This window comes from Dipodomys merriami, unplaced genomic scaffold (genome assembly GCF_024711535.1).
Source record: "Dipodomys merriami isolate MVZ:Mamm:240054 unplaced genomic scaffold, mDipMer1.0.p SCAF_2546, whole genome shotgun sequence".
Lineage (NCBI taxonomy): Eukaryota > Metazoa > Chordata > Mammalia > Rodentia > Heteromyidae > Dipodomys > Dipodomys merriami.
In genome coordinates this window covers 4,476-17,546 of record NW_027203989.1, presented here as the reverse complement: position 1 = coordinate 17,546, position 13,071 = coordinate 4,476, and the positions used below count along the sequence as shown (strand labels likewise).

General features: G+C 37.8%; 1 non-coding gene across 1 annotated transcript; it reads left to right on the top strand.

Moving 5' to 3' along the window:
* Positions 1 to 12,213: 12,213 nt before the first annotated feature.
* LOC138836712 (U6 spliceosomal RNA) lies at positions 12,214 to 12,320 on the top strand. The gene has a single exon (XR_011375022.1). It is a non-coding gene; the product is annotated as a U6 spliceosomal RNA (small nuclear RNA).
* The last annotated feature ends 751 nt before the right edge of the window (positions 12,321 to 13,071 follow it).

Genomic DNA, 13,071 nt, shown 5'->3' with positions numbered 1-13,071 from the left:
GCACACTGCTGCGCGGCCAGTAAAGGTTTGGGGAGGAGTCTTTGCTTTTCTCTGTTCTGAAATTCTTCTTTTCCTCTCTTTCTTTTTTTGTTATTCTCTGCCTCTGGTTTTTCTCTGAGTGTTCATCTTTTTGTTGTTGTCGGTCTCTTGGGGAGATTAAGCGTTGGAACTTGAACTCTCTTTTTGGTTGGAGAGAGCTGTGGCGTTTCCCTACTGCCCCGTCGCGATCTTCCCCACTTCTGCCGCAATTATTTTGTATGAGCATTCTAAGGTACTGTATGATTGATCTTCTTTTTTTTTAATTTTATTTTATTTTATTTGAGAACATACTGTACAGAGGGGCTACAATTACATGGGCAGGATAATGCATACATTTTTTACCAAGCATTGCAGCCTCCTCCTTTGTTTAGGTGATTGATCTTCTTTTGAGAGTTTTCCTTCCCTCTTTCCAACTTCCTAACTTCCTAACTTTCTTCTCTTGTACATGTTTTTGTGCCTTGAGCTGAAGAGCTGAAGGACAGTGTTCAGGCCCAGAGTTCAAGCCCCACAAAAAGAAAAGTTTTCTGGAGAAGGATCTAAGCCTGGAGTCACAACTCTGTCAGCATGCACTGACCTCTGTCACTTGCTGACACCAGAGTGACAGGAAGCAAACAAGTATAAATTCCTCACTTAGTGCAAGCTTCAGGATCTTCATGTTCCCCTGTGCTCCCCTGCTTGCTTACATTCTGTATTTGCCCATTTATTTACAAGTCTTGACACAATTTTTCGTAATGGTATCTGGCAAGTCTCACATTTGGTAAGTAGGTGTTCAATCCCCATTTCTCCTGGAAGGTGCATGCCTTTGTTTAAATCTCGAAGTATTTCATTGTTCCAGTGTCTCACCTCAATGAGAAATTCAATGGAATAGTTGTGGGGATTTTTTCTTTTCTGTTTTTTGTAAGGCATGGGGCTTGAGCTCTGGGTCTGGGCACTGTTCCCGAGCTCTTTTTGTTCAAGATTAGCACTCTACCACTCAAGCCAAAGTGCCACTTCTGTTTTTTTTTCTGAGTAGTTTATTGGAGATAAGAGTCTTACCAACTATCCTGCTTGTGTTGATTTTGAACTAAGATCCACAGATCTCAGTCCCTTGAATAGCTAGGATTATAGATGTGAGCCCTGCAACCTGCTGAAGAAGTTTTTGACTTGCAATTTGTCTGGACATTTTTTGTGCACATTTGGTTTGATGTTATTTGTGGCTTTCTTCTGGCTGGAAATTTTATGCAAATATTTCACTTACTTGTGTGAGAATTGCTTTGACACATTTATTAATCACAGAATAGGGTCTGGGAAAGCAAATTCCCAGCCCTAAGCTGTGGTTTCTTGTTTCTCCATGGTTCTCTAATAATTTACCTGCACATGGACTCTCCAGAGTGACTTTCACTCTTGTGCTGTGAGTCTTCTGTCCACAAGATGCTTCTCACATGAAGTGCACTCTCTCCTAGTCCATGAATGTTAGCACACAGCTCCCTGTGTAAAGGCACATTGAACAACACCCTCACAGGCCTGTGACTACCTTTGTACCATTCAGAACTGCAAGGTCCATATCTTTCTAATCCAATAGACCTATACCAGAATCAACTAAATACCTGAAAAAGATTTAATAAACAGAAACATCAAAATTTGGCAAGAATAAACAAAAACCTCACATTGCATTAGTGTAATTGGCTGGTGTGTCTGTCTCCACTACAAATTTATGAGCTACAGCCAGGATTTATACTGCCCATTGGGGTGTAGCATAATCCAATGTTTATCATTTTATAAGGACAGAAATCAAAAGATGAAACATAGAATGTCACGTGCTACTTCAGGAGAGGAAAAGAGAGAAAAGATGAATAGAAGAGAGAATCACAAGGAGAAGAGCCCAGAGTCAGTTTATCATCAGTCCCCAGTCAACTGAGGAATGATGATTTATTGAAACACCTGGCAGAGTTCTGCAAAAGCCGTTCTTTTTTTTATTATTTTAATAAGTTTTATTGTGAAAATACTGTACAAAGGGGTTACAGTTACATGAGCAAGGTAATGAGTACATTTCTTATCAATAATTGTTGCCTCCTCCTTTTTTCCCCCTACCATCTTTCCCTCCTACTTCAACAACTACACTCACAACTCCTCGTCCAACTCCCCTCCATCTCACCCCACAACCCCCCTGCTGAAATTGTAAAGTTCATATTTCAACATAGTGTCTTCTACATCTAATTGTTGCAATGGGTCAACCTATATTCCTATTTAAACATTTTGTTTTTTCCCTTCCCATTCTGAAATTATACCAGCATTAAACACAGTAAAAACAGGGGTTCTACAGTGGGGAATGGACATACAAAACAACAAAAAACATCACAAGGTACCTTATAAATATATTAGAAAAAAATAGAAAGAAAGAAAAAAATTACTTATGTCCCTATCTTGGGGTTCATTTTGCTTAATGTCATCTTAACTGGTAATATGTATATAGCTTTTGACCTTTTCTACGTGTCCCAGACATATACTAGTTATTGCAAATAACTAGGGAAACCGTAAGGCCTATGTTTCTTTGGGTCTGGCATACTTCACTTATTATATTTTTTTTGTCTTTCCATTTCTTAAAAAATGGGGCAATGCCATTCTTTCTGATGGAGGTATAGAATTCCATTATATATGTATATATGTATATATATATATATATATATATATATATATATATATACATATATGTGTATTGTGTGTGTGTGTATCACATTTTCTTGATCCATTTATCTACTGAGGGGCATCTGGGTTGGTTCCATATCTTAGCCATGGTAAATAATGCTGTAATAAACAGTAGTGCTGGTAGATTTAGTATGGTGTTGTTTGTGTTCATTTGGGTAAATGCCCAAAAGTGGGATTTCTGGGTCATAGGGGAGATCTATGTGCAGTCTTTTGAGGAAACTCCATACAATTTTCCAAAGTGATTGAACAAGTTTATACTCCCACCAACAATACAGTAGGGTTCCCTTTTGGCCACATCTCCTCCAGCATCAGTTGTTATTAGAGTTCTTGATTATAGCCATTCTAACTGGGGTGAGGTGGTATCTCAATGTTATTTTGATTTGCATTTATTTTATGGCTAGAGCATTTCTCCATGTGTCTATTGGCCATTCTTCTTCAAATAATAACAAAAACACAAATAAACACAAAAACGAAGGATCCACACTTAAAACTGGTCCCAATTTTAAAACAAAAGTAGACAACAACCAAAGGATGAGTTGGGGACTAACGGGTCCCCAGTACATCCCTACCAGAATTCTGCCCTCTTCTCACTCAGCAAGCTGAATGCAGAGTCTGCTGAATGAGCCTATCATGCTCACCCAGAACTTCCCTACCTCAGAAAACATAGAACAGAAAACACACTGAAGTAAACAAGGCAGACAAGTGGCCACAAAAACAAAATCAATTCTCAGTGAATGGGACAACATCTCACCACCATTCACTAAAAAGAGGACTCTAACCCCACCCCCCTCCACTCACCTCTGGAGGATTTTTCTTTTAGATTCTTGCAAAAGTTGACCTAGGGGCATTCCAAGGTGGAGAAGAATTCCCAGTCATCTTCAGGCAAGGAAAAAATGTCCTTAGCAGTGGTCCCTAAGACTGACAAGTTCTCCCCTATGCTCAGACCCCCTGAGCAAGGCCTGAGGCTGAGATCTAACTGGAGCCACTTGCAGGTGGTCAGTGGCAGTTTCATAATTGACAAATATTTAAGCAAGCTCCCGTCCAACTAGGACTGCTAGGACAGGTAGAATTGAGGGGTCGAGGTGTCCCTGGACTTCCTCAGCCATAGGGGACTCTGCTGCGTCCAGCCTCACCCTACTTTTGGCCTCACTCTGGCTCCTTCTCTACCTAGGTCGACCCCGCTTACCTAGAGGCTTTTCTCGGAACTTCTCTCCAACAGCCAAGTGCTCACACACTGTCCTACCAGCCAGGGACTTCAATCCCCCTCAGGTTGGAGTGGCTAAGAGCTCTATCCTGGACAAGCCCTCATTAAATGTAGTAGGAAGACCCCCTACTCAGGGCAGGCAAGCCCACCTAATCTTCTGGAGTGACAGATTCCACTGCAACAAAGATGTTTATAAGGAATCAACTTTATTGAGGTTCCTACACTGACCAGCCAGGGCCTCAGCACAGGCTCGGGAGCTGATACTACAACCTGGAGCAGCCCCCATTCTTTGTTTTTTAAAGACAAAATCCATGAGGTCAAGCCTTGTCACGCGCAGGTGACCAATGGGATCGTAACACACACAAAGGATTGTACGGCCATACCAGACCACACACAGTTGGCTAATAGGTGGAGTTTACTGTAAGCATGTGCAAAAGGCAGGGTTTATCATAAAGCATGTGGTGTCACCAGCTGGAGCCAGATTACAACCTATCTGTTTTATGGGTGGGTCAGTCCTTAACTGAACAATCAAGGTGGGTAAGGTTGTTAAGGGGAGAGGAGCATAGAGGCATTCTTTCCATTGCAAGAAATGGGCTGGTTGGAAGGTCGAGTTAACCTTGTTTAGAGGGTTTTTTTCTCTAAAATCCCTAAAACAAAGGCAAAGCCAGGAAAGAAGCTGTACCAGCTGGAGTCCCTGTCAGGGCATACTTCAGTATATATGTGAGAATATAAGTAGAAAACAGGTTGGGTTGGCGTAAGGGAAGGAAGAAAAGTGGAAAGTTTGACAATGATCCAGATGTATTGTACATTGAAATGAACATACACTCTATTCAACATACGTACATACATAAATACACTCTATTCAACACTGACATGATGAAGCAAAACCCTTTTGGACTACTAGCTAAAGATTAAAAAAAAGTTTTGTTTTAATATTAAGAGACCAGAAGCATAAACCTTTAAAGATAAATAAGAGGATAGCATTAATATATTGTTGAGGCTGCGCTCTTTTCAATACAAAATTTAATAAGTGTCAAGTCTGCTGCAAATGTAAATTTTATTTGCCAATTCTTTTTGCAAATTGCTTAAAATATAAAGAACCAAATTCCAATATCCCTTCACTTCCAAAAAAATCTTATAGATCTCTAGGTTTCTCAGTTGTTTCTAAATATCTTAATGTAATGCACTATTGGAACTAATTTCATTCCACATTTAAATTTAAATTTAAAATCATTAAAGTCTTTTAAAAGCCTCTCACTCCGGCACAGGTATGGATAAATAACTGATGTTGTCAGAAGCAGAATTATTCAGAAGACTGTAAATGGATGCTTACCTAGTTTCCTCTCTGCTGGATCATAGAATACAACTGTCCTAATTGAAAAAAGTTAGCCTTCCCAGGTTTTCTGCATATAAATACTCCATCAATATTTTGTTATTAGAGGATTATTCATGATTAGCTATATGTTGATTGATAATGACCGAGCATGAGAGAAATTTGAGGGAAAACTATCTACACTTCAGTAAGGTTCTGACTTGTGTTTCACAAAGTGTTATGAAAGCTCTCCATGAGAAATCTAGCAGCTGCATTTCTAAAAAGTCCTTGTGTGCTTACACTTTCTGATACTGTCTCAATTCAAGTACTTCTCCTTGGCGTTCCATACTATTCAGTGATGCTGTATTAGCTCCTTGTTTTGCAGACCGGTCTTGGTGATGAAATTTGTGCTTTTCAAAATTGCTCTCCCAATTCCATCCACAAAATGTGTACAAAAATTATCTGAAAAAATTGTATCTGTTGATAGTGCATATACTTTTATTTTTCATTACAAATATAGAATGTAGTAAAAATTTTCATAGCAATTACTCTGCACTAGTTTGTGGGCAGATTCTAATGTAAATAATATACTGTGTTCACGTAGAGAATTTGAGTATCCAAAGTTTAATATGCCTGTGGTCCTAAAACCAATACCTTACTGATATTGAGTGACAAATACAACTTCCTATAAGTACAGAAGTTTTCATTGTATCTTTTTAATATATATTTTTATTGTAAAAATACTGTATGGAGGGGATACAGATACATAAGTAAGGTAATGAGTACATTTTATTTTTTTTCTCTATTGTCGTACATGAGGCTTGAACTCTGGGCCTGAACGCTGTCCTCAGCTCTTCAGCTCAAGGCTAGCACTCTACCACTTGACCTACAGTGCCACTTCCTGTCTTTGGGTGGTTTATTGGAGATAAGAATTTCTCAGGGGCTGGGAAGGTGGCTCAGTGGTAGAGTGCTTGCCTTGCATGCATGAGGCCCTGGGTTCGATTCCTCAGCACCACATAAGCAAAAAGAAAAAAGCTGGAATTTCTTGGAATTCCTTCCCGGTCTGGCTTTAAATCGAGATCCTCAGATCTCAGCATCCTGAGTAGCTAGGATTAGAGGCCTGAGCCACCTGCGCCCAGCATGAGTATATATCTTATTGAGCACCCTCTCCTTTGTTTTGCCCCTACCATCCCTTCTCTTCACACCTCCCCAACTCATCCCTCCACCCCCTCTTTGATAGAGTGTCTTGTACATCTCATTGTTACAATGGGTCAACCTGTATCTTTTCCTCATATCTTAAATGAAGAAATACTGGCTTGATTTATGCTGATTCTACTTGTGTAGACACAGGTAAAATCACTCACCAAGTCCAAGAGCACATCATTTTTTGTCAGTTGGTATAGTTGTTTTCTACACAATTATTGACAGTTTACAAATTATTCTCAAACTTTAATACATTAAAAATACTTTCTTCTTTTCTTATTTTCTTGGCCAGGAAATCAGCCAGACCTCAGTCAGCATTTCTCTCATAGGACTTTTCACATGGGTTGGTTAAATGTTGGTCTGAGGGCCAGTCTTCTGAGGACTCACTCATCTGCTTAGGAATTGATGCTGTCTTTTGGAAAAGAGCTCAAGGAAGGATGCTATTTAGCGCCTTATAACTTTATTTTTTTTATTGTGAGAATACTGTACAGAGGAGTTACAATTACATGGGCAACATAACGAGTACATTTCTTATCAAGCATTGTTGGCTACTCTTTCTTTCCTCTTCCCATCTCTTCCCATCTTCCCCCTACACCCGGTCATCCCCCCACCCACCAAAGTTGTAAAGTTCGTTTTTCGACAAAACAACATTGAAATTCCACCTCACACCAGTTAGAATGGTTATAATAAAGAACTCTAATAACAACAGATGCTGGAGGGGATTTGGACAGAAGTGAACCTTTCTACATTGTTGGTGGGAGTGTAAACTTGTTCAACCACTTTGGAAAGCAGTATGGAGGTTCCTCAAAAGACTCCACATAGAGCTCCCCTATGACCCAGAAATCCGACTTTGAGCATTTACCCACGTGATCACAAACAAGACCATACTAAAGCTACCAGCACGACTATGTTTATTGCACCCCTATTTACTACAGCTAAGATATGGAACCAACCCAGATGCCACTCAATAGATGAATGGATCAAGAAAATGTATATATACACAATGGAATTCTATGCCTCCATCAGAAAGGATGACATTGCCCCATTTGTTAGGAAATGGTAAGACTTGGAAAAAATTATATTAAGTGAAGTAAGCCAGGCCCAAAGAAACATAGGTCTCATGGTTTTCCTTATTTGCAATAACTAGTATATGTCTGAGTCAAGCAGAAAAGGTCAGATAACTTGATGTTAGGGGAATGAAGCCCAAGATAAGTATTCAAATGTTTTTTTGCCTTTCATGAAATTGTTTTTAACATTTTTATTAGATGATTTCTATGTTGCTTTGCATGTTCCTCCCCCACGGTATAACCCCTGCTTTCACTGTATTGATGTAGGTATAATTTGTGGAGGGGAAGGGAAAAAATCATTTAACTAGGGATATAGGTGGACCTATTGCAACAATGAGATGTATAACTTTATTCTTTACAAGGATATTTTCCTGCTACTTTGGTTGTTAAGAGTGTCTATAAGAGCAAGCATTCTGTAGGGAGCTGGGAGACACCATATGTTCTTTACTTACTGAGATTCCTAAGTGACTTGTACTGCATTTTGCAAGTCGAATCTGTCAAAACCTACCAGTTTTAAGAGATAAGAGGAGTGGTAAAAGAACTCATGGAGACAAATATATTTTCAACATATTTTGTTCCAAGCATTCCATCTAAGGCATAGTCAACAACTAATGAAACTTGTGTTGGCTGTAAATATGTGTCTTTCTCCATGTGTGCATGTATACATGTGTATATGTATGTGTGAATTTGTGTGTATAGTAACATACATGTGTACATATATAAGGGCATATACATACATATATGCATATATAAATAAATATACATATGCAAATATATGTACATATATATAAATCAGTGTTCAGTGATTTAATCAATAGTTCCCAGCACATTGTCATTCTCACAAAGTGTACATGTTAAACTGCTCTGAGGAGCTGTGCTCTATGATGGGTATCCTTTGTTCTCACTTGCCCCATTACCTTGTTTTTCATCCCTGTGAACAACTTCGGTCTGCTTACAATAGGATAGTTTTGTTTTCATTACATGTAGTTACTTACTGATAATCAAAGACAAAGGTTATTTGTAAAAGAAAAAGAACTTTTAGGTCTCAAGTCAAAATATCTTACCTATCCCAATGATTCCTATGAGATAAAATTTATAACAGAAGAAAAGTGAAAAGGAATTCCTAGATCTGTTGTTTTGCCATTTAGAATGGCAAAGAATAATATCACGTCAATCTTATAATTGTTAAAAACTGCAAGGGAAACTGTTGGTCCCTATCATGTTCCCACAAAACCAGTGGATCCTGAGGGATAATAGACCAGCTGAAATTCTAAGTAGCAGACATGGAGCCTGAAAGAGAAAGACCATGAATGAAAAAGGGTGAAAGAGAGAAGTACAATAATACTGAAAGTACATAACAGATAAACAAGAGCTGTATGAGAATATTCATACTGCTATCTTTAGACTCTTCATGTACATTTGAAGGTATCTGATGTATGATAACCCATCAATATAACATATAAAATGATTTTGATAAAAAATAAAAATGATGATTCCCTGCCTGGTTTTAGGATGAGGATTATGATGGCTTCATAGAATGTGTTCAGTAGTGAACTTTCTCTTTCAATTTCATTGAAGAGTTGGAGGAGTATTGGTGTGAGCTCTGCTTTGATGGCCTTGTAGAATTCCGCTGCAAAACCATCTGGTCCTGGACTTTTCTTAGATGGAAGGTCTCTTATTGCTGTTTCTATTTCAATGCTTGATATGGGCCTGGAAAGACTTCAAAAAAATTATATTAAGTGAAGTAAGCCAAGCCCAAAGAAACATAGGTCCCATGGTTTCCCTCATTTGCAATAGTTAGTATATGTATGAGTCAAGCAGAAAAGGTCAGATAAGGTGATGTTAGGAAAATGAACCCTAAGATACGTATTTAAATGTTTTTTTCTTTCATTCATTTGTTTCTAACGCATTTATATGATTATTTCCTTGTTGCTTTGTATGTCTCTCTCCCACATTATAACCCCTGCTTTCACTGTATTTGATGTTGTTATAATTTGTGGAAGGGAAGGGGAAAAACAAGTCGTTTAAATAAGGATACAGGTGGACCCGTTGCAACAATAAGAAGTACAAGTTGTCATGTCGAAAACGAACTTTACAACTTTGGTGGGTGGTGGGGGGAGGATTGGGTGGGGGGGAGGCTTGGAATGGATGGGAAGGGGAAATAAAGGAGGAGGCTACAATGCTTGATAAGAAATATACTCATTATCTTGCCCATGTAATTGTAATCCCTCTGTACAGTTTTTTCACAATAAAAAAATAAAAATGACTCAGAAGAAATTATAAGTGCAAATATAATCTTCCCAGAAGAACACTCTCAGAGATATTTCATGACTTTGAAAAGGATAAAGTGGCTCAAGTTAGCATAAATTTAGAAGTATGACAATTCACAAAAATATAAAAAGATATTCATATATTTCATTATATAACCCAAAGCAGAAAGCAAATATTGTTTAGATGATTTTTTAAAGCACAGTCTTTCTGGAGCTGGGAAGGTGGCTCAATGGGAGAGTGCTTGCCTTGCATGCATGGGGCCCTGGGTTTGATTCCTCAGCACTACAGAAGTAGAAAAAGACGAAGGCTCAAATGGTAGCGCTAGCCTTGAGCTGAGGGACAGCACCCAGGACCCAGAGTTCAAGCCCCATGACCAACAAAATAAAAATCAACAAAACAATGCTGGGTGCTGGTGGCTCAGGACTGTAACCGTAGCTATGCAGGAGGCTGAGTTCTGAGGATCCCGGTTGAAAGCCAGCCCAGGCAGGAAAGTCCGTGAGAATCTTATCTCTAATAAACCACTAGAAAACCAGAAGTGGTGCTGTGGCTCAAGGGATAGCGTGCCAGCCTTGAGCTGAAGAGTGCAGGGAGAGCGCTCTGGCCCAGAGTTCAAGCCTCAAGACTGACAAAAACAAAAAACACAAAAACAGTCTCTCACTTTTGTGGTCTCAACTCTGTAATACCGCAGCTTCAGACGAAGGCTAAGATTTTGGGTGTGGACCTTTATCATCCCTTCTAATTCAGACTGTACTTGATAATTTTTTTAATAAATAATTTGTCTTAATTTTCTTCTTTGTAAACTCACATGCACCTATAAAAAATGCTTTGGCCATCCCAGTAAGCTTCTCAAAGTACCTCCTGAGGACGACTTATAAAAAGTTGTATTATATTACAAAAAGGAAAACAATGCAACAAATAAAGAAAACGGACAATTAAATATTAATGATTAATCAAATAAAAAAACAAACAATTACCAGTGTTCTACATATTAGATTTTACTACTTTCTCATATTCCTGTACATTTAAAACTGGCTAAGATTATGATGTTTAAAAAGAGGATTTTGTTTTGGTTTTTATTTTGGATCCGGTCGTGGCCCTGGACTCTGAGCCTGGGTGCTGCCCCTCAGCTCTTCAGCTCACGGCTAGCACTCTACCACTTGAGCCACATCACCACTTCCAGCTTGTTTTTTGTTTATGGGTGTTGAGGAATCGAACCCAGGGTCTCAAGCATGCAAGACAAGCGCTTTACCACTGAGCCACCTTCCCAGCCCCTTAAAAAGAGTTTTATAGGCTATGAGTAGTCTTTAAAATTACTCACTAAGATTACTTTTTATGGCTCATCTCATCATTTGTATATGGCTTATATCATCATTTGTTCCTCACTAACATGTAAAGTAAGGAAGCCCTAAAAATTAAACAGAAACTATATAGTTAACAAAGTCTTAACTCTTCACTCTGCTTCTTTACGCAAAGACTTTGCAACTTCTTATTGGTAATGTTTCTATAAACTCTGAAATGTACATAATTAGTACCATATGTCTGCTACCATAAACCTTAAATACTTTATAGAAAAGTTTATGACCTGCCAAACAGTCCTAATTTTGGCATATATATGCAAATTCCCAAAATTAAATACATTTAAAATTTAAAACTTTTAACAACCTTAACACTTGCTGCAGTGTTCATTATGACAGGTGCCTTGTATAGAACAATTGAATTCCTCCTCCTACACATCTCTTGAACAACAAATACCTGGAATTATTTTGTTTTTGACATGCCAGTCTTGACTTTATTCTTAAATGTGTGCTTATGTAAGAAATGCATGGTACTAACAGTTTGTTGTATTGCTAACAAAAAAAAAAAAAAAGAAATACATGCTTCTAAAATTTCACAAGAATTCTTTTGAACTTACTTTTTTTTGAATTGTCTAGTTTAAGAAAATAAATTACACTTTATATATAAAAAATGTTCTGTGCTCAATTAGGCAGCAAATACGCTAAAATACCATAAACCTTAAATACTTTATAGAAAAGTTTATGACCTGCCAAACAGTCCTAATTTTGGCATATATATGCAAATTCCCAAAATTAAATACATTTAAAATTTAAAACTTTTAACAACCTTAACACTTGCTGCAGTGTTCATTATGACAGGTGCCTTGTATAGAACAATTGAATTCCTCCTCCTACACATCTCTTGAACAACAAATATCTGGAATTATTTTGTTTTTGACATGCCAGTCTTGACTTTATTCTTAAATGTGTGCTTATGTAAGAAATGCATGGTACTAACAGTTTGTTGTATTGCTAACAAAAAAAAAAAAAAAAGAAATACATGCTTCTAAAATTTCACAAGAATTCTTTTGAACTTACTTTTTTTTGAATTGTCTAGTTTAAGAAAATAAATTACACTTTATATATAAAAAATGTTCTGTGCTCAATTAGGCAGCAAATACGCTAAAATTGGAACAATACAGAGAATATTAGCATGGCCCCTGAGCAAGGTTGACATGCAAATTAGTGAAATGTTCCATATTTTTGCAACAACAGATGATGGAGAGCATCTGTCCACAGGGAACTCTACTGCATTCTTGGTGTGTGTGTAAACTTGTTCAACCACTTTGGAAAGCAGTATGGAGGCTCTTCAAAAGACTCCATATGAAGCTTTCCTATGACCCAGCAATCCCACTTATGGGCATTTACCCGAATGATCACAAACAAGACCATACTAAAACTACCAGCACAGCTATGTTTACTGCAGCATTATTTACAATAGCTGATATAGAGCCAACCCTGATGCCCCTCAGTAGATGAATGGATCAAGAAAATGTGGGTGTATATAAACAATGGAATGCTATGCCTCCATCAGAAAGAATAGTATCACCCAATTTGTTAGGAATTGGAAAGTCTTGGAAAAAAATTTATTAAGTGAAGTAAGCCAAGTCCAAAGAAACATAGGTCCCGTGGTTTCTCTTATTTTCAATAACTAATATATGTCTGAGATAAGCAGAATAAGTCAAAAGCTATGTGCATATGAGCAGATAAGATGATATTAAGGGAAATGAACCCTAAGACAGGGACACAAGTATGTTTTTTCTTTCTTGTTATTGTTTCTAACGTACTTATGATGTGCAATATGATTTTTTTTCTTTCTGTATATGTTCCTCCCCCACGCTATAACCCCTGTTTTCATTGTATTTGAAGTTGGTACACCTACATCCTGTGTATATGTTTCTCTAATTTGGTGAGGGGAAGGGAAATACAAAATGGTTAAATAGGGATACAGGTTAA